The sequence below is a fragment of the Pteronotus mesoamericanus genome, unplaced genomic scaffold (genome assembly GCF_021234165.1).
Source record: "Pteronotus mesoamericanus isolate MK-2021 breed Mesoamerican mustached bat unplaced genomic scaffold, CSHL_Meso_final contig_56, whole genome shotgun sequence".
NCBI lineage: Eukaryota > Metazoa > Chordata > Mammalia > Chiroptera > Mormoopidae > Pteronotus > Pteronotus mesoamericanus.
Window position 1 is genome coordinate 19,680,122 of NW_026555201.1, and position 22,534 is coordinate 19,702,655.

At 36.8% G+C, this 22,534-nt stretch overlaps 1 pseudogene; it reads right to left on the reverse strand.

Moving 5' to 3' along the window:
• Positions 1–7,021: 7,021 nt before the first annotated feature.
• On the reverse strand, positions 7,022–8,074 carry LOC129076009 (carboxymethylenebutenolidase homolog; annotated as a pseudogene).
• Positions 8,075–22,534: the final 14,460 nt, after the last annotated feature.

Consider the following 22,534-nt stretch of genomic DNA (forward strand, 5'->3'; position numbering starts at 1 on the left):
CAATTGAGACCCCAAAAATAAATCCATGCCTATATGGTCAATTAATATTTGACAAAGGAGGCAAAAGTTTACAATGGGGAAAAACATTCTAGTCAATAAATTGTGTTGGGAAAATTGGGCAGATAGATGTAAAAAGTAAATAAAACTAGACTATCTTCTTACATCATATACAAGTATAAACTCAAAATGAATTAAAGACTTAAATGTAAGACTTGAATCCATAAAACTCCTAGAAGAAAACATGTGCAGTAAAATCTTGGACATTTTTCTTAGAAATATTTTTTTTCTGATATATCTCCTTGGGCAAAAGAAAAACAACAATAATAAAATAAACAGATGAGACTACATCAAACTAATAAATTTTTGCATGGTGAAGGAAACCATCAACAAAATGAAAAGACAACCCACTGAATGGGAAAACATACTCATCAATGATATGTTTGATAAGAAGTTAATATCCAAAATTTATAAAGGACTCATACAACTTGACATCAACAAAAACCAAACAATTCAATTAAAAAATGGGTAAAAGACCTGAATGGACATTTCTCCAAAGGGGCCATGGAGATGGCCAATAGATACAGGAAAAGATGTTCAACATCACTAATCAACAGAGAATGTAAATCAGAACCACAATGAGATATTACCTTACATTTGTGAAGATGGCCACCGTCAATAAATCAACATACAAGTGGGGGATGTGGAGAAAAGGGAATCCTCATGCACTGGTGGTGGGAATGCAGACTGGTGCAGCCACTGTAGAAAAACAGTATGGAGGGACTTCAAAAAATTAAAAATAGAACTGCCTTATGACCCAGTGATTCTACTTCTGGGTGTATATCAGAAGAAAATCAAAGCACTAATTTGAAAGAATATTCACCCCTCTGTCCATTGCAGTGTTATTTACATTAGCCAAGTTATTGCAACAAACCAAGTACCCATTGATAGATGAGTGGATAAAAAACCAGTAGTAAATATATACAATGAAATATTACTCAGCCAAAGAAAAGAACAAAATCTTACCATTTCTTACAGCATGGATGGACCTAGAGGGTATTATGCTAAGTGAAATAAGTCAGCCAGAGAGAGACAGATACCATAGGATTTCACTTATATTTGGAATCTAAAGGCTAATATAAATGAACAAACAAAACAGAAAGACTCAAAGATACAGAGAACAGACTCATGGTTGCAGGAGGTGGGGTTTAGGGGACTGGGTGAAAAAGATGGAGGAATTGAGACATACAGATTGGTAGTTACAAAATAGTCATGGGATTTGAAGTACAGTGTAAGGAATATAGTCAATCTTATTGTAATAACTATGTATGGTGCCAGGTGGGTACTAGAATTATCAGGCAGATCACTTTATAAATTATAAAATTGCCTAACCACTATGCTGTACACATGAAATGAATATAAAATATTGTGGAATGTAAACTGTAATCAAAAAAAGAAATTAGTTCCAAGAAACAATGGAGAATTAGGTTCAAAGAGATCAATGTTTCTGAGACCATAGGATCAAGTTAGTATCTGGCCTAAGAATAGTGGATGTAGTAGAAGAGCAAGTGTTTTGAGATCAGAGTTTTTGTTGTCACTTGTTCAAAAAAAAGATGATCATTTATTCTGCAGAACTGCAGGTCAACTGAGAATTGGCTGCTCTCACCTGGACTTGGCTCTGTTGAGACTAGGCTCAGCCTGCATGCCTGGAAGTCAGCTGATATAGGCAGAATTTTGATTTGACTTTGCTCTCTGTATTTTTCATTCTTCTCCTGGCACTATTGTGCCAACTTGAGTATGTTCTCATGGCAAACACACAGGAACAAGGGGGCAAGCTCAATTGTGTATGCTCTTTCCAAGCTGTTGGTTATGTCATGTTACTAATATTCTGCTAGTGAAGTCAAAGGGCTGAACCTCAGGTGAAGGGTGGAGTATATTCTTCCCTTCAAGAAAAGAGACTGAAATTACATGGCAAAGGCTGTGGATGTGAGGGCCAGGGTTATGACGATTTGGGGCAGTTAATCTACCACTAGTAATGAGTGCTGGGGAAGAGGAAATAAAGGGTGGAAATTTGCACCTTTTAAAAAAATTTGGCCTAGAATACAGTACATGAAATCTTGGTTTACTTCATAGCTTTGAGAAAATTGCCTGTCCTCAGTTTCTTCATCTATGAGCAGATATTAACAACATCTGTATAGTTAGATATTTGTGAAGAATAAAGAGATGGCACTTATAAAGCATTTGTCATGCAATATATTTTGAAATTATGTTAGATTTTTTTCCTTCTTAACTTTCAGAGTACTATTTCAAAGTATACATACCTAAAGACACAAAAAAAATTACAACACACACAAAAACAAATAAGTACATAATGATAGTATGTACTAATGTAGAGGAAGAACAAAATAAGGGAAAAATTTCTCAGCCTGAAGCGGTTGTTCAATGAAGATTAATGGAGGGAAATGGAGAGGATATTCCAAGAGTAGAACTTGATTAAACAAAATGTTGGGATGATGTAAAAATGAATACATTTAGAAGATTATTTCATAATTACGCTTTTTCTCTGCATGGGAGACTAGAGGTAGAGGACCATCCCAGATGAGTCCTAAGGACCCACCTTTTTAGTGGTGATATTATTGAAAAAGATCTCTTCTCTCACTTCCATCTGTTGCCTTTTCTGGATTTTTTAAAAGAGAGTTTTAATAATAAAGGAAGGGACCCAAGGAGGCTGAGCTTAGGTATATTTTGTTTCTTTCCTGTCTTCTGATATTTTCTCACTGCTTATTCTAATCCTTATTAAGAATGGATATGCTGTTATTTTTTATTCATTAAGTGTTTATCAAAGCCCATCTATGAGCAAAGCATTATATCTAACGCTTGGTAGAGGTGACAGGTAGTAGTGGTGGGGCGTGTGTACAGAGAAGTATGGCAAAGGGTTTCTGCTCTCAGAGTTGGATATCCTCCATTTGCCCTCACCCTCAATAATCTCCACTCTTTTCCTCTACACCGTGTCTCACGCTGGCCTCTATGATCAATGTCAACTGAGTTCTGTCGCCTTCTGACATTCCATGTGAGTTCAGTTAATGGTGCATGCCAACAGGATGTTAGAGAATAAAGAATAGTGAGAGAGTTTTGTTCCTGCTCTGCAGACTTGACTGTTGGCAATGACTACATTCCTAAAATTTGTGCGCCTGTAAGCAGCCCTTTACTAGGGCTACAGCTAAGCTTCTCCAAGTTTGGTAGGTTCTCACCTCTTTAGGACCAGAACTGGTAATAGCGTCCCAGTATTGCTAGTCCTGGGGTACTGCCTCAATACTTTCTGGTTTCTCTTAGTCTATCCACACCTTCATAAATAGCCTCTTCACTGAAACTGCTTCAAGTACTCCTGATCTGCCATCTCTGTTCTGTCAGGACACTGGCTGACATATCTTTCTACTCTAAAGTCAATACGCACATTGAGATGCAGGTGGTGCTAATGTGCTTTCTTTCTAAATGCAAACTGCTTCATTAGTGATTTCCTATCTTTTATATTTTTGTACATTTGTCTTTTTGTTTAAAAATGTTTATGTCAGGGCTATTTGTCTTTGATATACTGAAGATAGTGTGCACCATGTAGTATAGTGGCTGTTTCCTTCTCCTTCTCCTTTCTTCCTCCTTCCCTTCCCCCATCCCTTCTCTCCCCCATTCTTCTCTTTATTTTTTTATGTTTACTTGCTATGTGAAAGAAGACAAGTAAGACAACATTTGAAATCTATGAAACATTTGGACAAAACTAAAGAACTAGTGTTTTGAGGAAAGGTACTGCAGCATTAAAGCCAGATAATTTGGTGCCCATGTTATATTAGAAATATTTAAAATGCTGCTATTTCTATTGATGCATTACACTTTCTTATGACTTATTCTTCTAATCTAAATACCTCGCACTCAGTAACCTCCCTTCCCACTATTAGTATGTTGACGAATCTTATATATTCTACTTCCCCAATATCTCAAGAATTTCTTTCTATACCTACTATATATTCCTCTTAAAATCTTACTCAATGGTGCATTTGAAATAGACAATAGTTCACAAACTTGAATGTATTATGGTATAATTTTTTTCTCCACAGCCAACTCAGCTTCTGAACTCCATTTACAATTTTGGCAGTAACTCATTCTTATTAATTCAGTGTTAATTCAGTTGTGCCATACATTCCCAGAAGGAATATCAGACAAGGGCTTCACCCAGGGTTTGGGCTCTGCCTAGTTTCCTGCCTTATCCTCTGATGTTCAGTCACTGTTTACATGAAGCCATGCCGAACCACTTGTAGTTCCCCAAACAATGTACTCAATGTTTTTCTTACCTCTGTTTTCAAACATGTAGTTCTTTAAAAATTTTAAATTTATACATGGATTTTAAGAGAGAAAGAGAGAGAAAAAGAAAGAGAGAGAAGTATCAATTTGTGGTTCTACTTAATTATGCATTCATTGGTTGATCCTTGTATGTGCCCTGACTGGAGAGCGAACCCACAACCTTGGCATACACCAGGGCCAAATATAGATTTTATAGCTGGGTAAACCAAATTCCCTTTTTTCTCTTCACCTTCTTCACTTCAAATAAATAAATAAATAAATGTCAATTCTCTTTATATGGCTTCTCCTTCAAAAATTATTAAATGCACAATTCTATGGAAGTGAGATCATACTCAGAGATATATTCAGCACCATCAAATTGACAAATATATGAACTGTGGAGGTTGAACTGAAATTTCTGTTCCTGATTACAAATTTTGCACCTCACTCTCTACTTATTCTAACCTATCCTATCTAGTTGTACAGCAGATATTTGTGTACTCTTGGAACTATTAATATACATGAATCTCTGGGATACAGAGATGGTTTAAAAGTTCTCACAGTTCACCAAAAAGGTATACAAGTGAAGAGGTAATTATGAGACCAATTGGAGAAAAGTTAAATGGTGGTTGAGTTAGAGGCAGTGAAAAGTGTACTCTCTGCGAAGGCAGGAGAATTCCTTCAGAGAGATAATATTTAAGTTTGTCTTTGACTGTAAGTAAGACTTTCCTAAGCAGAATGAAATTCAGGCAGGGATAACTGAGAAAGTCTTTTTTTTAAATTTGATATTATATTTATTATGAACTTTTGCATTATTTAAATTTTTAAAAATACTGAAATATTTGTCTTGATTTATTAGTTTTTTGGTGACCCTTTAAACTTTGTACTTGAAGTGCGTGCTTTGCTATTCTCATCATAGTCTTTTTTCTCTAATAAGTCATGGGGTTGGAAAAGATAGAACTTTTCCATTGAAAGGTGACAATTGAGACTAACAGAGTGAAGGATGTAGTTAGTGGTAGTGGAGGGGAGGTGGAGACTGTCCAGAGACAGTGCGACAACTAGATTGTGAAGTGGCTGGGTATCAGGCCAGATATTTTGGTTTTGATTTTCCAAAAGAGTTATTGGAAGTCTTTTTTTAAATATCAAAAATTATAAAATCAGATTTAATCTTTTGGAGGATCTCTTTATAGAAGACTGAGTGGAAGGGGTAAGACTAAACATGGCAATAAATTAAGAGTTAGTTTCAAGATAAGAAACAAGAAACATTGAAAACCTAAATAAAAACAATAAAGACAGGTATTGTACTGGAGGCAATATGATCTTATATTTAATTTTAATTTTTTTATCCTCTCCCAATAATATTTTTTTCACTGCTTTTTAGAGAGAGAAGAAGGGAGAGTGAAAGGGAGAGAGAGAAACATCAATATCAAAGAGCAACATTGATTGATTGCCTCCCATACATGCCCAGACGAGGGATTGTAAGCACCCTGACTGGAAATAGAACCTGCAAGCTTTTGGTTATAGGATGACATTCTAACCAGCTGAGCCACAGTGGCCAGGTCTCATATTTAATTTTAATTTTTTAATTTTTTAAAGATTTTATTGATTTATTTTTAGAGAGAGGGGTAGGGAAGGAAAAAGAAAAGGAGAGAAACATCAGTGTGTCATTGCTTCTTGTGCACTCTCTACTGGGGACCTGGCCTGCAACCCAAACATGTGCCCTAGACTGGGAATCGAACTGGCAATACCTTGGTTTACAGGCCAACACTCAACCCACTGAGCTACACCAGCCAGGGCTTATATTTAATTTTTAAATAAAGGTTTCTCATGCTAATTATAAAATTAATTATTTTCTTTAAACAGTACTCATTTGACTAAGATGTTTTTTTAAAATCATTTGATCTTCTGCCTTTTAATATGCTACTTGTGTCTAGTTAAGCTATAAAATGATGGTAAAGTGCAATTTTACACTTCCACTACATAATGCCTTATCTGGTGAACAATTACTTTCCAAGAAACCTCAGAGTTGATTTTGTTTAGCATGTCACCAAATAGTAAAAAAAAAAGAGGTAATATAAGAAAAAGCTGAGCAATTGAAAGTATCTTCCAGTCACTCCAGAATTGCCTCTCATAAAACTTTACAAGCTCTTTTCAACCCTAATAAGGCGAAAGCTCCTCCACTACATAAATACTCAGCTCATCCTACTGTAGTTTTTTAATCTGTTAACTTAGCAACAGCCTTTGACTCTGAAAGATTTTTTGTTTTTGAATTATAAGCTATAAGGAGTACACATTGATTTAACTAGTGAAGTAAACATCCTTGGAAGACAATTTGCCCAAATATAGGTCAACCAGGGTTATGTCACATTTCATGATTAAATTGTACATTATTTTTTGGAGAGGGGTCTTAGAATAGCTATACTGGGGAATTAAGATATGACAATGATAAAGGTCAGCTGCTGATGGCATTTAATGTTCCTGAGCAGTTAGTACCATGTCATCAGTAAAAGTCATAGCTATAAATTAAGAAAAAGAATAGAACAAAGTCTATAGTAAGTTTGTCCTAGGAAAACATGAGTTACTTTGGGAGGTAATAAATAACTTGACTTTGATAATGACTCCTAGAAAATAGCATTAATTAATTATAGTTATAATTCTAATTAATTAATTTTTTAGAATTCCTTGATTTATCTTATGCAAAATGAAAATTAAATAATCTAAATATTTCAAAGCCAGTTTCTGGACCAAAGCTATCTTTAGGAAAGTTTGCATTGGTCACTGCTAAAACATACTTGTTCAGCCATTTCAGTAAATTCTTTCTTGCTTCATCAATATAGGGCTTGTCTTCAGGCAAACAATCTCTCTTTCGATGCACAAACCCATGAGTTGGCCCAGAAAATGTCTTAATTTGATATTCTACTTTGCAGTATTCTTTCAACTTCTGGGTCAGCAAAGAGACTTCCTCAAGAAGAATCACAGCATCGTGTTCAGGGAAAATAAACAATGTGGGTTTTTCAACTATGTGCATCTTCAGAATCCTTGAGGATGAATTCTGAATAGTTCATCATCAGGTAACGGACAACAACTCCTCCCCAGCAGACTCTCAGAATCTCAGTGTTCTGGAAGTGAGACCATTGTTTCAGATTCCTCAAGACAACATCAACCTCTTTATCCATTTTTCTGGCATTTCTTGCTTTTCTTTCTTTTTTCATTTTTATTCTCACTGAGGGCATTTTTTAAAATTTCTTTTAGGAGAAGGGGGAGTGGGGGGAAGAGAGAGAGAAAGAGAGAGATGGAGAGACAGAGAGAGAAATATTTATGTGAAAGAGAAACATCAATTGATTGCTTTCTCATATGCGCCCCTACTGGAAATCGAATGAGCAACCCGGGTATGTGCCCTCTCAGGGAACCTAATGGGGACCTTTTGGGACGTGGCTCCAACCAACTGAGCTACAGGCCAGTGTTGGCATTTCTTGTTTTCAACAACTCCTGAAAAGTGGACCGGTCCCCAAAGGATTGGCATAGCTCTTGCCTTACAAAGAAGTCTGGAACGATGGTTGTTTATCCATTTCCTGCGATCATGTCAGTGGTATATCTGTTATTGTGCAACTGACAGTGGAATTCATCTTGAATGACAATCACAACTTTGCTGGTGTCAATGTGGAATCTGGTGACAAAAGCCTGGATGTGCTCAACTTGAATTTCACATCCCATCCCTCCATATTTCTATCTTATTATGGCCAATGTTACAGGAACAATGTTAACCTTCATTATCTATTGGAAAAAAAGAGTGTGTATAGCTGGGAGACCCACTCTTTGGATTGATTCTGCTAAATTATTCCCCTGGTCTACTACCTGGAGGCTGCCTACAGTGAGAAAGAGGAGAGACCCAGAGGGAGGAGCAGCTAAGCCAGCAGCGAGCCACCATCAGGGGCGAGCCCAGTGTCGAGAATAGCATTTAATAGACGATTATTAGGAGCGTCTTGGTCATGAACCTCAAAGCCAAGTACCTTATCTTGGAAATTGCTATCTCTTCTTTCAGTGGACAAAGAATGAATTGTTGAGAAGCTCCTCTCAGTTTGGTGATAAAACCTCTAAGCAATTAAGAAATTAGTAAGAATCTGTAGCAGATGTAAATTAATACTTCCCCATCTCTCCTTGGTTTTCTTTTACAATTTTATGGTTTACTTTTCACATTTTACTTTTTACATTTTACTTTTAGGTCTATGATCCACTTCTGAGGATTTGTTTCTGTTTTTGTTTTTGTATAAAGAATTAAGTATAGGTTAAGGTTATAGCTCTTTCTCTATCTCTTTCTCTCTTTCTTTTTGGCATATGGATGTCTGATTGTTATGTGCCCTTTGTTGAAAAGAAATCCTTTCTCCATTGAATTGCTTTTCATAGTTGCCAAGTACCAACTAACTATATTTGTGTCTATGTCCTTTTGGATTCTTTAATCTGTTCGATTGATCTTTGCCTTTTCATTAATACCACCCTGTTTCGACTACTGTAGCTACCTAATAAGTCTGAAAAATAAAGTACTGTGAGTTCTCCAACTTTGATTTTCCTTTGGCTTTGAATTGTTTTGGTTATTCTAGTTCTTTTACTTTTCCATATAAATTTAGAGTCAGCTTATGTATAAATGCAGGGATGACTCTCATTTGTTTCATTTTATAAATATAATAGGAAAAAAAAGAGAATCAGCCTGTTTGTACCTTCTGGGAAGAAAAATCATACTTCTCTGGATTTTCATTTGGGGCTTTATTAAATTTACAGATCAATTAGAAGAGAATTTACTTCTTAACAATATTCTGTATTCCCATACATGAATATTGTATATCTCCCATATTTTTAAGTCTTTGAATTCTTTCTTCAGTGTTTTGGAGATTTCAGCACACATACCATGTAAGTATTCTCAGATTTGCACTCAGTATTTGATTCTTTTTGGAATTGTTATAAATAGTACTTTAAAAAATGCCAGTTTTCACTTTTAATTTCGTAGCATATAGAAATATCGCCGACTTATCATGTTGATATTATATCCTATACCCTGGTAAACTCACTGGTTTCAGGAGCTCTTCTGAGTATACCTTGGAAATTTCTACATAGAAAGTCATGTAATCTGTGAATAGAATTGGTTTTACCTCTTTCTTTCCAAACTGAATAAGTGTCTTTTGATTTTTAACCTCTTACTTTATTGCTATGGCTAGAATCACCAGGAATATCTAAAAAGAATGCTGAAAGAAGAAATCCTTGCCTTGTTCCTTATCTGAAAGGGAACACATTCAATTTTTCACCAGTATGTATTATATTGTTTCTTGGTAATTTGCAGATTCCCTCTATCAGGTCGAAGAAGTTTTCTTCCATTTCTACTTTTTATTTTTTTCTAAAAAATTTTTAATTGAATTTATTGGGGTGACATTGGTTCACAGAATCATATAGGTTTCAAGTATACAACTCCATAAAACATCATCTGCACATTGTATTGCCCATCGCCCCAAGCAAAGTCTCTTTCCAACCCCTCCTACCCTACCCCCTTTGCCTACCTCCTCCTACCCCCACCCCCTTTCCCTTTGGCTATCACCACACTGTTGTCTGTGCCTATGTGATATATATATATATAATATATATAATATATAAACATGTATTTATATATAAAAATACTATATATACATGGTTTTTTGCTTAATCCCTTCACCTTCTTTCACCCAATTCCCCAACCCCCCTCCCTTCTGACAGCTGTCAGTCTGTTCCATGTATTTATGCTGCCATTTGTATTTTGTTCATCAATTTATTTTGTTCATTAGATTCCACATGTAAGTAAGATAAAATGGTATTTGTCTTTTTCTGACTGGCTTATTTCACTTAGCATAATGAACTCCAGGTCCACCCACGCTGTCCCAAAAGGTATTCTGTTGTGTAAATGTACCACAGTTGTTTTTTTTTTTTAATCCACTCATCTACTAATGGGCACCTAGCCTGTGTCCAGAGGTTGGCTGTTGTAAAGAATGTGTTTCAGTTTTTTTAGGATATGTTCCCAGAAGTGGGATTGCTGTGTCAAAAGGCAATTCCACTTTCAATTTTTAAAGAAATGCCATACTGTTTTCCACAGTGGCTGCACCAGTCTGCATTCCCACCAACAGTGCATGAGGGTTCCCTTTTCTCCATATCCTCATCAGCACTTACTGTTTGTTGATTTATTGATAATAGCCATTCTGACAGGCATGGGGTAATATCTCATTGTGGTTTAAATTTACATCTCGTTGATGATTAGTAACATTAATTATTTTTTCATATGCCTATTTTGAGTTTTGTGGAAGTCTTTACTGTATTTATTGATATGATAATGTCCTTTCTTCTTTAGTGTGTTAATATGATCCATTACATTGATATTTGAATGTTTAACCATTGAAAAAAGCATTGCATTTTCAAGATAAAGCACACTTAATCATATGTATTTTTAAAACATTGCTGGATTCAATTTGCGAATGTTTTCTTTAATTTCTGTGTGTCAAAATTCCTGAGGAATATTGTTCTCTAATTTTATTTTCTAGTACTTTGTTTGGTATGAAAGTAATGCTGGCCTACTAAGATTAGTTTGGATTGTTATCTCCAGTTTTTATTTTCTGGTAAACATTATGTAGAGTTGTTATTATTTATTCCTAGAAAGCTTGGTAGAATACGTTAGTGAAACAATTTGAACATGATTTGCTTTGTTGGAATGTTTTTAAATTTGATTTCTTCAATAGATATATGACTATCCAGGTTATCTATTTCTTTTTTAGTGAGTTTTAGTAGATTGCCCATTTTATGAAATTGGCCCATTGAGTCTGTTATCCAATTTTTGAGTATAGAACTTGTTCACAGGATTCCTTTATTATCCTCTCAAGGTCAATGGTGACTATAATAACAGTCTCCCTTTTATTATTTATGTTAATAAATTATGTTTTTCTTTTTTATCTTGGTCAGTTTGGGTAGTAGTTTATCAATTTTATTGATCTTTTCAAAGAACCATAGTTTGGATCTATAAATGTCCTCCACCGATTTTCTCTATTCAATTTTATTGCTTTCTGCTTATACCTTCATTAATTCTTTTCTTCTGCTTACTTTGGATTTACTTTGCTCTTCTCATCTCTTTAGGTAGAAATTAGACCTTTCTTTTTTTCAACATAGATGTTTAATACTGTAAATTTTTCTCTAAGAGCTGCTTTGGTTGCATCTTATAAACTTTAATGTGTTTTGTTTTCATTTTTATTTGGTCCAAAATATTTTCTAACCTAACCTCTATTTACAGTCTCATTTTCTAAGACTTCTCTCCTGTACCTTGTGTTCTAGCTATACTTGTATAATTTTCCACTTTTGCTATTTCCTTTACTGGGAATGTCTTTTCCCCTAGTTTAATCCATCAGCCTTCTCCATGAAGCTTTCCTTTATCACCATAATGGATAGTGGTATTTCCTTCTTTGAGCTCTTAAAACATATTATATTGGTTTGGTCGAGAGGTCTGTATGTTTTTTTTCCATAAAATAAAAGACACATTTTTCATTTCCACCAATAACTTTATTGATTTGGGTATTTTGAGTATGTCGACTATCTCCCATGTGGTAGAATGTTGATTATTCTCAGTTAATGTCTCGATTTGATTGCTATCAACTTCCACTGGTCTACACAACTGTTGAGCATTGTCCAGGAAAACCTCTAGCATGAAACTTTGCAAACCACTTTTGATATGTTCAATCAGCCACAGCACCATTTCCATACACTGCATAAATCTTTTTCTGTGTTTGTTTCATTTTTACCTTTCTTGAAATAATAAAACATAATATGCTGAAAATGTTGCATCTTTTCTTCCATCTCCAATATTAAAATGGTTATACAAAAACTCACCAATTTTGATAAGTTTTTTTTTTAATGCATGCAGATACTACAGTTGTCACAATACAATCTAACAAAATTGTTTCAAATGAAGTTAAAGACAACTAAGTGCTACTGGAGCCATCTTACAGAAAAAACCAAACAAGCTTTTAGGCCAACCTAACAGTATTGATGTATTAAAATGATTCAGAAAATTATATAAAACGAGAACTTCTATTCAAGAAAATGTGCTGAACTGTCTCTCAGTGTATACAAGAGGACTTAACTGAAGTCACCTTGAGCATTGTCTTGTTGTATTAGAAGCCTCTCAGATTAAGACTCTTTTGAGAGATTGCAGAGTTGAAAGGAACAAGCATGAGTCACATTGTTATGCAGGGGAACTTGTATTCCTTCATCCAGGAAAGCAAACCTTTTTTCCTATGATCCTCAGGTTCTGCCTTTTGAGTTTTTTCCATATTGAGCTCTTCTTTTGTAAGCTGTGTCAGGCTGGGTGGCTTGACAACTTCATTTCCTTGTGATCCTTGTCTGGGGGCCACTGACAGAACCAATAGCAGGGTGACTGGTGTCCCGGCTTGTGCTCAGTTAGAAATAGCTCTTGTCTACACCAAGACAGTTAACTGTGACTACTAAGATAAGGTGTCTGTTTCAACAATGGCTGGATGGAGTTCTTTAAAATAAGATTTTGGAAGAATTGAGGTTGATTCTGAAGACACAAGATAAAACTATCAATGATTTAAAGACAATTTTTTAACAGTAAATATAGACTTGTAAGTGACTAATTACAGTATCTCCATTTGCTAACTGCTCGCTCTTCGCTACAGGACATAAAAACATGTTAGCCATGGGTGTAGTAATCCCAATTTTCTATCTGCTCTAATTTTTACCCAAGTTAAACAGCTAATGTTCATATTCTAATAGGAATATTCAGAGTCTTAGTTACAGAAATTTTCATACTTCACTGCATTTTCTGAAGCCCCACTTCACGTATATGGGAGTGAGCAAAAGTAGGTTTATAGTCGTGAGTACATGAAATAGAGTTTGTTCTTATATTATTTATTTATTAATTATCATATTATTTATTATTGTTGTTAACCTATCTTTGCCCACCCCTGTATAATACCTTCTGCCAAACTCTGGTATCATTTTTAAACAGTTTTATTGAGATATAATTGATATGCTTTAAATTACACATTTAAAGTGTACATACTGATTCATTTTAACATATGTATAAATCTATCAAGCCATCACCACAAAACAAAATAATGAACATTTTCATCATTTCCAAATGTTTTCTTGTGCCTTTTTATAACCTCCCTTCCTACCCTCCTCAGCAGCTCCTTTCTCCTCCCTTGGCCATCACTGATCTGCTTTCTGTCATTGTAGATTAGTTTGTGTTTTCTAGAATTTTACAAAAAAAGAATAGCTACATTATGTTTTCTTTTTTTGTCCGCTTCTTTCATTCAGCATAGCTTTTTTGAGATCCATTTTCCTGCATATATAAATTGTTTTTCCTCTTATTGCTGAGGTATATTCATATGATGAGTGTATGGATATACCTCCATTTGTTGATCCAATCACTTATTGATGGACATCTGGGTTGTATTCAGTTTCTAGCTATTATAAATCTTTTATAGACAATCCTGTGTAATTTTTTTGTGTGGATAAATGCTTTTATATCTCTTGCGTATAAAGCTTGAAGTGAAATTGCTGGGTAGAATCAGAGGTGTACATTTACCTTTTCAAAAAATTGTCAGGCTTTTCCAAAATGATCGTACCATTTTACATTTTATATTTTTTGCATTTGTACATTTATATTTCAAAAACTGCCTTTCTCTCCATAGTATGGAAATTATGACTCTTTTTATTTCAACTCTTGCTATTGAAGTGGGAGTTTCAGGTAAGACTCCAATCCGGGGAGAGAGCTGGGATATAGCACAGGCACTGTTGTGGGTGTGAAAAGGTTTATCACTAGCACAATGAGGCAGGCTCTCAAGCAGCTCTAAAAATAGCTTCAAAGAACAGAGAAAAGGAGAAGGGCTTGGCTTTCATTGTGATCAGGGGATGGGGCCTGGGTAAAGTAACAACTCACTGGAGCAGGCTTACATGGTTTGAACTTCCTGCCAGGGCCAGAGGAGAGAGTTTTCTTATCGGCCTGCCCACATGTGGGACAGAAGGGGAAGTAAGAGTGGTGAGGTTTGAAAGCTGTCAGCAGTCAGACATCAAACATGGAGTAAGACTCCTAATTACTATTCACCCCGATATTTGACTGTTGCCTGAAATGGACCATGTTTCATTTAATTGAGTTTAGAGCATGTTTAAGTCAGTCATTATGGCATCCTGTAAGTTCTGCTTACTGAGGCCAGCAAGAATGATGAAATCTTTATTAAATGCTTTTTACATGAGTCCAACATTATGTATTTGGAGAAGTAAAATGAATGTCTTGCCTGTTTTCAGTAAATTTTGGAACTCTGGAGAGGGTAAGTGTCTTAGTGAGACCTTACATTGTGGCTTCAGTATGTGCAGAGACATGTGAAATTTTGATTCATATTTTGGGTATTTATGAGGCAAGAGATTCTCAGGGCTGTTTACCCTAAATGAGGCAGCCTTGAATAAGGAATTGTTATTGCTGGACTAGATAAACGGACCAATGACATTGGCTCAAAGTTCTCTTAAAAATGTGCAAATGGTGCCAGTTGTTGGGGTGAGCAACCAGTGTGTGAAGTTTGGCCAATTTTGCTGACCCTTGGGTTCCATCCATGATTTGGGGCATCCTAGTTAAAGCTGCAGCTCTCCAGTGAACATCCATCGCGTGCTGGTGGTTCTGCCAACCGTAAAATATAATACTAACTTCCTTCACTCTTCATGCACTTGTTCCCAAGGGGCTCTCCAGGTAGCCAAGGAGTCAGTGAGATGGTTCCTCCAGAGCTGTGGCTTCTAACATGGGACTGATGATAGGAGAGCCAACCCCTCCTGCAGGTGGGATATGACAGAAGATCTATGTTTGACTGTATGCTGTGGGTATTATTTCTGTTTTAGTGAGGGGGGGGCTTGGTGAACTTGCTGAGCTGCCACGGTGCTGCTTTCATAACCCAAGACATTATTGGCAGCTGGGTATGGAGAGCCAGAGTCAAGTATGTGAGAGCTTTTGTTCCCAGGACAACCCATTATAAAGCCAGCATTGCCCCTCAAGCGGCATATAGTATGTGGCTGAAGAGAGCAATCTTTTACATCAGCAGTCCATGGGCAAGTTCTGACTATCATGGATGATCATTAGAAGAGTTGCTAAAGCCTCTATAATAAAGGAGTTTGTGGGAGAACACTAAGAAAAGTGTTCTTGTATTGCAATTTTTATAGATTCTATATAGCCTTTTGTTGTAGGGAGTACCATTTAAAGTGGGTCAGTTTGTAAGAAACAGCATAAATGGGCTTAAGAAAATTTTAAAATGAGCAATATGTAGCTTCAGAACCCATTAAGGTCTAAAGGATGTTGAGCCTGTTTTAATGTGGGTGCTTAGAGGGTCAATAGCTGTTTCTTGACGGCATGAAGGATAGAGTGCCCCTCAGCTTACCAAAGACTTTTCAGGAATTTAGCAAAGGTATCCTGATCTTAGCAGATTTTGAAGGTGATTTAGCCCCCTGTTGTAGAGGCACTAAAGGGCATTATTCAGCACCCTTTTATCTTTTTATTGTGTAATTTTTTTTATTGTCATCTGGGGACATGCTCATTGATTTTAGAGAGAGGGAAAAAGAGGGAGGGAGAGAGGGGTGAAGCCTGATGTGAGGAACATTGAATATGGTTTCTTCCTATACGCACCCTGATCAGGGACTGAACTCAAAACGCAGGCATGTGCACTGACCAGGAATCGAACCCTTGACCTTTTGGTTTTGTCTTGGACCAGACCTAGCTTTGGGTTTCAGATTAAACTGTTTGTCCAATTTAACCTGAGCCATGCTGACCAGGCTTATTATATCAATTCTTTTAGCACCATGGAGTATCATGGCTGTTTTCTGTATAACCCCGAGGATCAAGAATTTTTAGCAATATCATCAGCAATGGCATTTTTAGGGTCCTAGTGAGCCATCTGCTTTTAGAAGTGTGACAAAGCATGCCTCATGGTGATTACTCTTCCTCACATAAGTGACCAAACATATGTGACCTGTGTACAGTAACAGTGGGTCTGTATATTCCACAGGTTAACAGCCTTTCCCCTGAGTTTTTTTTTTTAAATAGAATTAAGGCCAATGCCTGGTTGAGACAAACAACCAATAGTCACAGGGTAAGAGTCATTTTCCTGAGCTTAGCACCAGCTGATGGTTATGCTAGAATTGGACACACAATTTAATCTGAAACCCATGGCTAGGTCTGGTCCAAGAAAAATGACCCAGGACCTCTTAACATAGGGCTCCAATCCCATACTCCTGTCCCCAAATTTTATTTATCAAAATTTCCTATTTAAGTCAGTAAAATCTATGACAGAGTCTCAGTAGGGCTCAGCAAATACAACCAAAGCAGAAGAGCTGAACATGCAAGTTTGCCAGCAGGCTAGTGGCACAGCTCAAAGAGCATGCTAGACAGCAGGCAGGGGAGACAGCTAGTTGCATGACCACAAAAATTCTCTTTATGCCAATTTGCATTACCATAGGAAAATAAAAGCTAGATAGTAATACATGTTGTATTAAGCCAAATAGCAGATAAAGAAGATCTTTGCACTCCACTGAAGGAAAAATCATGATAAAGCTTGCATTTGGAAAGAATAATATGTAGCACTGGATGAATGGTTTGGTGGGAACATTAGAAGCAGGGAGACCCAAGGCTTCTATTAACCCACGTATAACATTTATGCAAATTAGAAAAAGGTATACTTTTTCAAGGTACTTTATTTATTGGAAAATATTTATATTCTCAATTATCTTATAATAGCTTCTTTACTTTGAAGTGAGAAAATTTTTGTAAAAAATATGTACATCTTTTTCATATATTTTTACAAAATATGTAAATGGTGATGAAGTCACCAAAATGTAAATGGTGACTTCATCAACAATCAAGTGTGGTGATTGTGCAGGGACCAAAGAGTACAAACGTGCATGGTGGCCTTAGGGAGAACAAAGAAGTAATTAATGAAATGGCTCAGACTGGAGATGATAGTCCTACTAAGATAATAGCAAAAGATATATGTATGATCTCTCTCTCTCCATATATACATAGTATGGAAAACGTCCAGCCATTGTTCATATAACAAGAATGGTTTGTGCAACATTGATATAACCTGGTAGCCAATGAGAGTGGACTGGAATGCACATGTGTGAACAATGACTACTTTACTATACTAGTCAGTGGGGGCAGTAGACATTGTTGAGTGAGCATGTGTACTGTGTGGCTGTTGCATTCAAAATGACTGACAGAATAGAGCAATGAATCTATATCAAACTTTGCATGAAACTTAGACAGTCATCCACAGAAACTATTTAGGTGATTCAAAAGCTACAACTATGGGTGACTGGTGATTGGCAGCTTCATCAGGATAATACTCCTGCTCACACATCATGTCTTGCACAGAGCTTTTCTGTGAAACATCAAATCACCCAGGTCCATCCAATCCCCCTATAGCCCAGATTGGGTGCTCTATGACTTCTGGCTTTTCTCAAAACTAAAATCACCTTTGAAAGTGAAGAGATTTCAGACCATCAATGAGATTCAGGAAAATATGACAGGGCAGCTGATGGCAATTGGGAGAACTGTGTGAGGTCCCAAGCTGCCTACTTTGAAGGGGACATTGAAACCTTGCCCTATGTACAATGTTTCTTGTATTTTGTATCTTCTTCAATAAAAGTCTCTATTTTTCATCTTTTGTGCTGGATACTTTCTGGATAGACCTTGTATATACAGTATATATATATTGTGTGTATATATATATATCAGTTCACAGTAAAATGTCTATTAAAAGAAAATTGGTATTATGAATAGTTTCCAATAAATAAAGTACCTTGAGAGGGTGTAACTTTTTCTCACTTATATATACACAAATATATATTTTCTTTTCGCATCTAGCAACTCTCTAAGATGGTATAATCCAAGGGCTTGGTGATCTATGGTTATATGAAATTCTAGATGTAAGATTTGAAGATATAGTAGGACTCTTAAGATAGTTCCAGGACTTCCAGTCAAGATACAGGCCTGGGTAAACACTGCTCACCTCCTTGCACAACCACGGCAAAAATTACAACTAAACTACAAAACAAATATCACCCCAAATCATCAGAAAATCAAGCTGTATGGAAGTCCGAATTAAAGAAGTCATATTGATCCTAACAGGTAGGAGGAGTGGAGATGCAGAGACATGTGGAGAGGCACAGAGAAAACCAGAGACATGGAGATGTAGTACAGGCAGTCCCATACCCACATATGGTGGGTAAAAATTGGGAGGGATACTTCAGGAGAGAGAGATCCCAGCCCCATACCAGACCACCTAGGCCAAGGTTTCAGTGCTAGGAAGATAAAGCTCCATAACTTCTGGCTGTAGAAACCAGTGGGGGTTGGGGCAGTGGAAGGAACTGTAAGGTTCTCAGGAGTCTCCTCTTAAAGGGCCTGCAATGGATTTAGGACTTACGCAGACTCACTCTCTCTGGGCTTCAGCACTGGGGAAGGAGCTGGAAGGGCACCCATGGAATACAGGGAGAAATTGAAGTGTCTGACATCAGGGAGAGTGCCAGGAGACAGCTTCCTTCTGGACAAAACTCCAGAGGCCAAAGAGCAGCATTGTCTCTTTTTTGAGCCCTCCCCCACACGGAGCCACAGAGCAGCGGCTACACCATATCTGAGATTCTATTACCCTAGTTCACATGGGTTGCCCACCCTGGTGATTACCTAAGTCTTCACCCCATCCAACTCACCAGTGCACATTTCTACAATGTAGTGTCACACTACTAAGACAGAGAGTCAAAGCAGCTCTACCTAATACGTAGAAACAAATACAGGGAGGCTACCAAAAGGAGGAGGCAAAGAAATATGACCCAAAGAAAATAACAGAACAACACTCCAGAAAAAGAGCTAAGCAAAATGGAGATAAGCACTCTATCAGATGCAGAGATCAAAACAGTGGTTATTAGGATGCTCAAGGAGCTCATTGGGTATTGCAACAGCATAAAAAAGACTCAATCAAAAATGAAAGGTACCCTAAGTGAAATAAAAAAAGATTTACAGGGAGCCCACAGTGGAGTGGAATAAGCCCAGAATCAAAACAATGATTTGGAATATAAGGAACAGGAAAACATTCAATCAGAACAGCAAGATGAAAAAGGGATTAAAAAAACCCAACAAGGATGGGTTAGGGAACCTCTGGGACAACTTCAAATATAGCAACATTTGAATCATAAGGGTGCTGTAAGGAGAAGAGAAAGAGTAAGAAATTGAAAACTTATTTGAAAAAATAATAAAAGAAAACTTCCCTAATTTGATGAAGGAAATAGACATACAAGTCCAGGAAGCACAGAAAGTCCCAAACAAGATGGACCCAAAGAGGATCACAGCAAGATATATCATAATTAAAATGCCAAAGGTTAAAGATAAAGAGAGTCAGAAAAGCAGATAATTACCTACAAAGGAGTTCCCATAAGACTGTCAGCTGATATCTCCAAAGAAATTTTGCAGCTGAGAAGGGACAGGCAAGAAGTATTCAAAGTGATGGAAAGCAGAGACCTACAACCTAGATTTCTCTATCCAGGAAAGCTGTAATTTAGAATTGAAGGGTAGATAAAGTGCTTCCCAGACAAGAAAAAATCTAAAGAAGTCCTCATCACCAAACCCTTATTATATGAAATGTTAAAGGGACTTATTTAAGAAAACGGAGAAGATCAAAACTATGAACATTAAAATGCCTATAAATTCACAACTCTCAACAATTCAATGTAAAAAACAAACTAAGTAAACAAGAAGAACAGAAACATAATCATAGTTATGGAGGGAGATACTTTGAAGGGTTATCAGTTGGGGGAAGGGTGAGAATGGGGGGAAGGGTGAGAATGGGGGGAAAGGTGCAGGGGTTAAGAAGTACAAATTGGTGGGTGTGGAATAATAGGGGGATGTTAAGAATAGTACAGGAAATGGAGTACCAAAGAAGTTATATGTATAACTCATGGATGTGAACTAAGGCGGGTATTGCCAGAGGGAATGGGGGTACCAGGTGAAGGGGGATCAAGGAGGAAAATTGGGACAACTGTAATAGCATAATCAATAAAATATATTTAAAACAAACAAACAAAAAAATGGGTCCTTTTTTTTGTCTTAGGAAGCTGGATGAATAATTATGTCATCCATTAAAATGTGTAAAATAAAAGGAAACAGGATAGTGGTTGGAAGGGTATATAAGAAATAATGAGTTAAATCTCCAGGTCCATTCATGCTGTTGCATTGGGTAATAATTCCTTCTTTTTTACAGCCACTTAGTATTCCATTGTGTATTTGTACCACTTTTTTTTTTTATCCACCCATCTGCTGTACCACATTTTTTTATCTACTTATTTGGCTTTTGAAGACAAATTCCATGTGATCTTAGTCATATGTGGAGCCTTATGAAAAAAATAAACTGATGAACAAAATAGAACCAGAGACATGGATACATGGAGCAGACTGACAGATCTCAGAAGGGAGGGGTTGAGGGGAAGAGAAAGAGATTAACCAAAGAACATATAGACATAGATGCAAAGCCCATGGACACAGACAACAATGTGGTGTAGGCTGTGGGGCCAGGGGGCGATTGCTGCCTGGAAGGCTGCTAAGTGGGCGAAACAGGAGGACATCTGTAATAGCGTCAACAATTAAAAAAAGTGTTTAGTTTAGTTTCAGACATGCTAAACTTGTAGTGTTTGTGGCCTTATCTATGGGCAATTAGATATATTGACCTGTAGCTCAAGAAAAGAAAGTGGGTTGAAGCCATAGACTTGGTAGTCACCAACATATCAGAAGTTGTAAAAGACATGTGCATGTCTAATACTTAATTACAGGTAAACTGGATGGCTGAAAGAGCCAAAAGCAAGCATGGCTCCTGGCCTTCTCCCTCCCTTCTGTTAACCCAGAATTTTTGTATAATTTTATGGAGGGAAAAATTGAGTCTCCCAAATGACTGGTAATGGACTGTCACTTACCTACCCTGATGTGTGGGGACTCAGAGACAGATTATATTCAACTTTAGAAAAACTAAGTAATGTGCCTTCTCTTAAACCTGCTATTTCATACTCTATACATGGACACAACAAACTTTCTGTTTGAACGCACTGGTTCTAGAGGCCAGTATTCCTTCAACATGAGAAAGTGGCACCCTAAAGTGGAACATGAAACATACAGTGGAAACTCAGGAGAATGAGGAGAATGCCAAGGGCTGTCTAGACAGGGAGGCAGTAGGCATGGTGTTTAGGTGCATTAACCCTGAGGTAAGACTGCCTGGGTTGTTATGCAAGCTCCTCTTCTTACTAGATTACAGGTTAATTAGCCTCATTGTATCAATTTCCTCATCTATAAAATAGAATAAGAATAATAAAATGACTGCATAAAGTTATTTTGTTATTCATAGGATTAAATGAATTGATACACACACATATCTAGCTCTGAGTTCAGTGTCTAGCACATTAGTTTTCAGTAAATGTGAGTGATATGCACTTTACATAAGGAATCTATATTCGTGCTCCAGATGACTTTGTCTTTAGTATGTATATAAAAATGTAATAATCAGCCCTGGCCGGGTAGCTCAGTTGGTTAGAGTATCGTCCTGATGCACCCCAGTTGCAAGTATGATCCCTAGTCAGGACATATCCAAGAATCAACCAATGAGTGCATAAATAGATGAAACAATGAATCCATGTTTCTCTCTCTCTCCCTTCCTGTCTCTTTTTAAAATCAATGCATAAAAATAAAAAAAAGTAATAATCAAAATTGATTATTGGTGTTTATCCAGTTTATTCACACAAGGATTTGAGGCAGCAAGACCATAAGGTTCACATTTATAGGAATTAAAGGGACAGATAAGTGGAGCCATAAAAAACCAAAAAGACATAGAAACACAGGCTGTCATATCTGATATTAAATCTGCCATTGGCCGTGTATTCAGGAGAACAAAGCAAAGAGGATCGAGTATACATTTTGGGCTACTTTTGTCCACGATAGTCCTGGAGGTCATGCCATTCCTGTATGTTCACCCTGTCCTCTTGCAGCTTGGTAACCTAGTGATGCTTTATTCCCCCTGAAGAAGAAATGTTTTCCACTTTTCACAAAGTTCTTTTCTCCTGTCTTCCTACTTTTTGATTAAGGTCTCTGCCATATGTCTATTCTTACCACCTT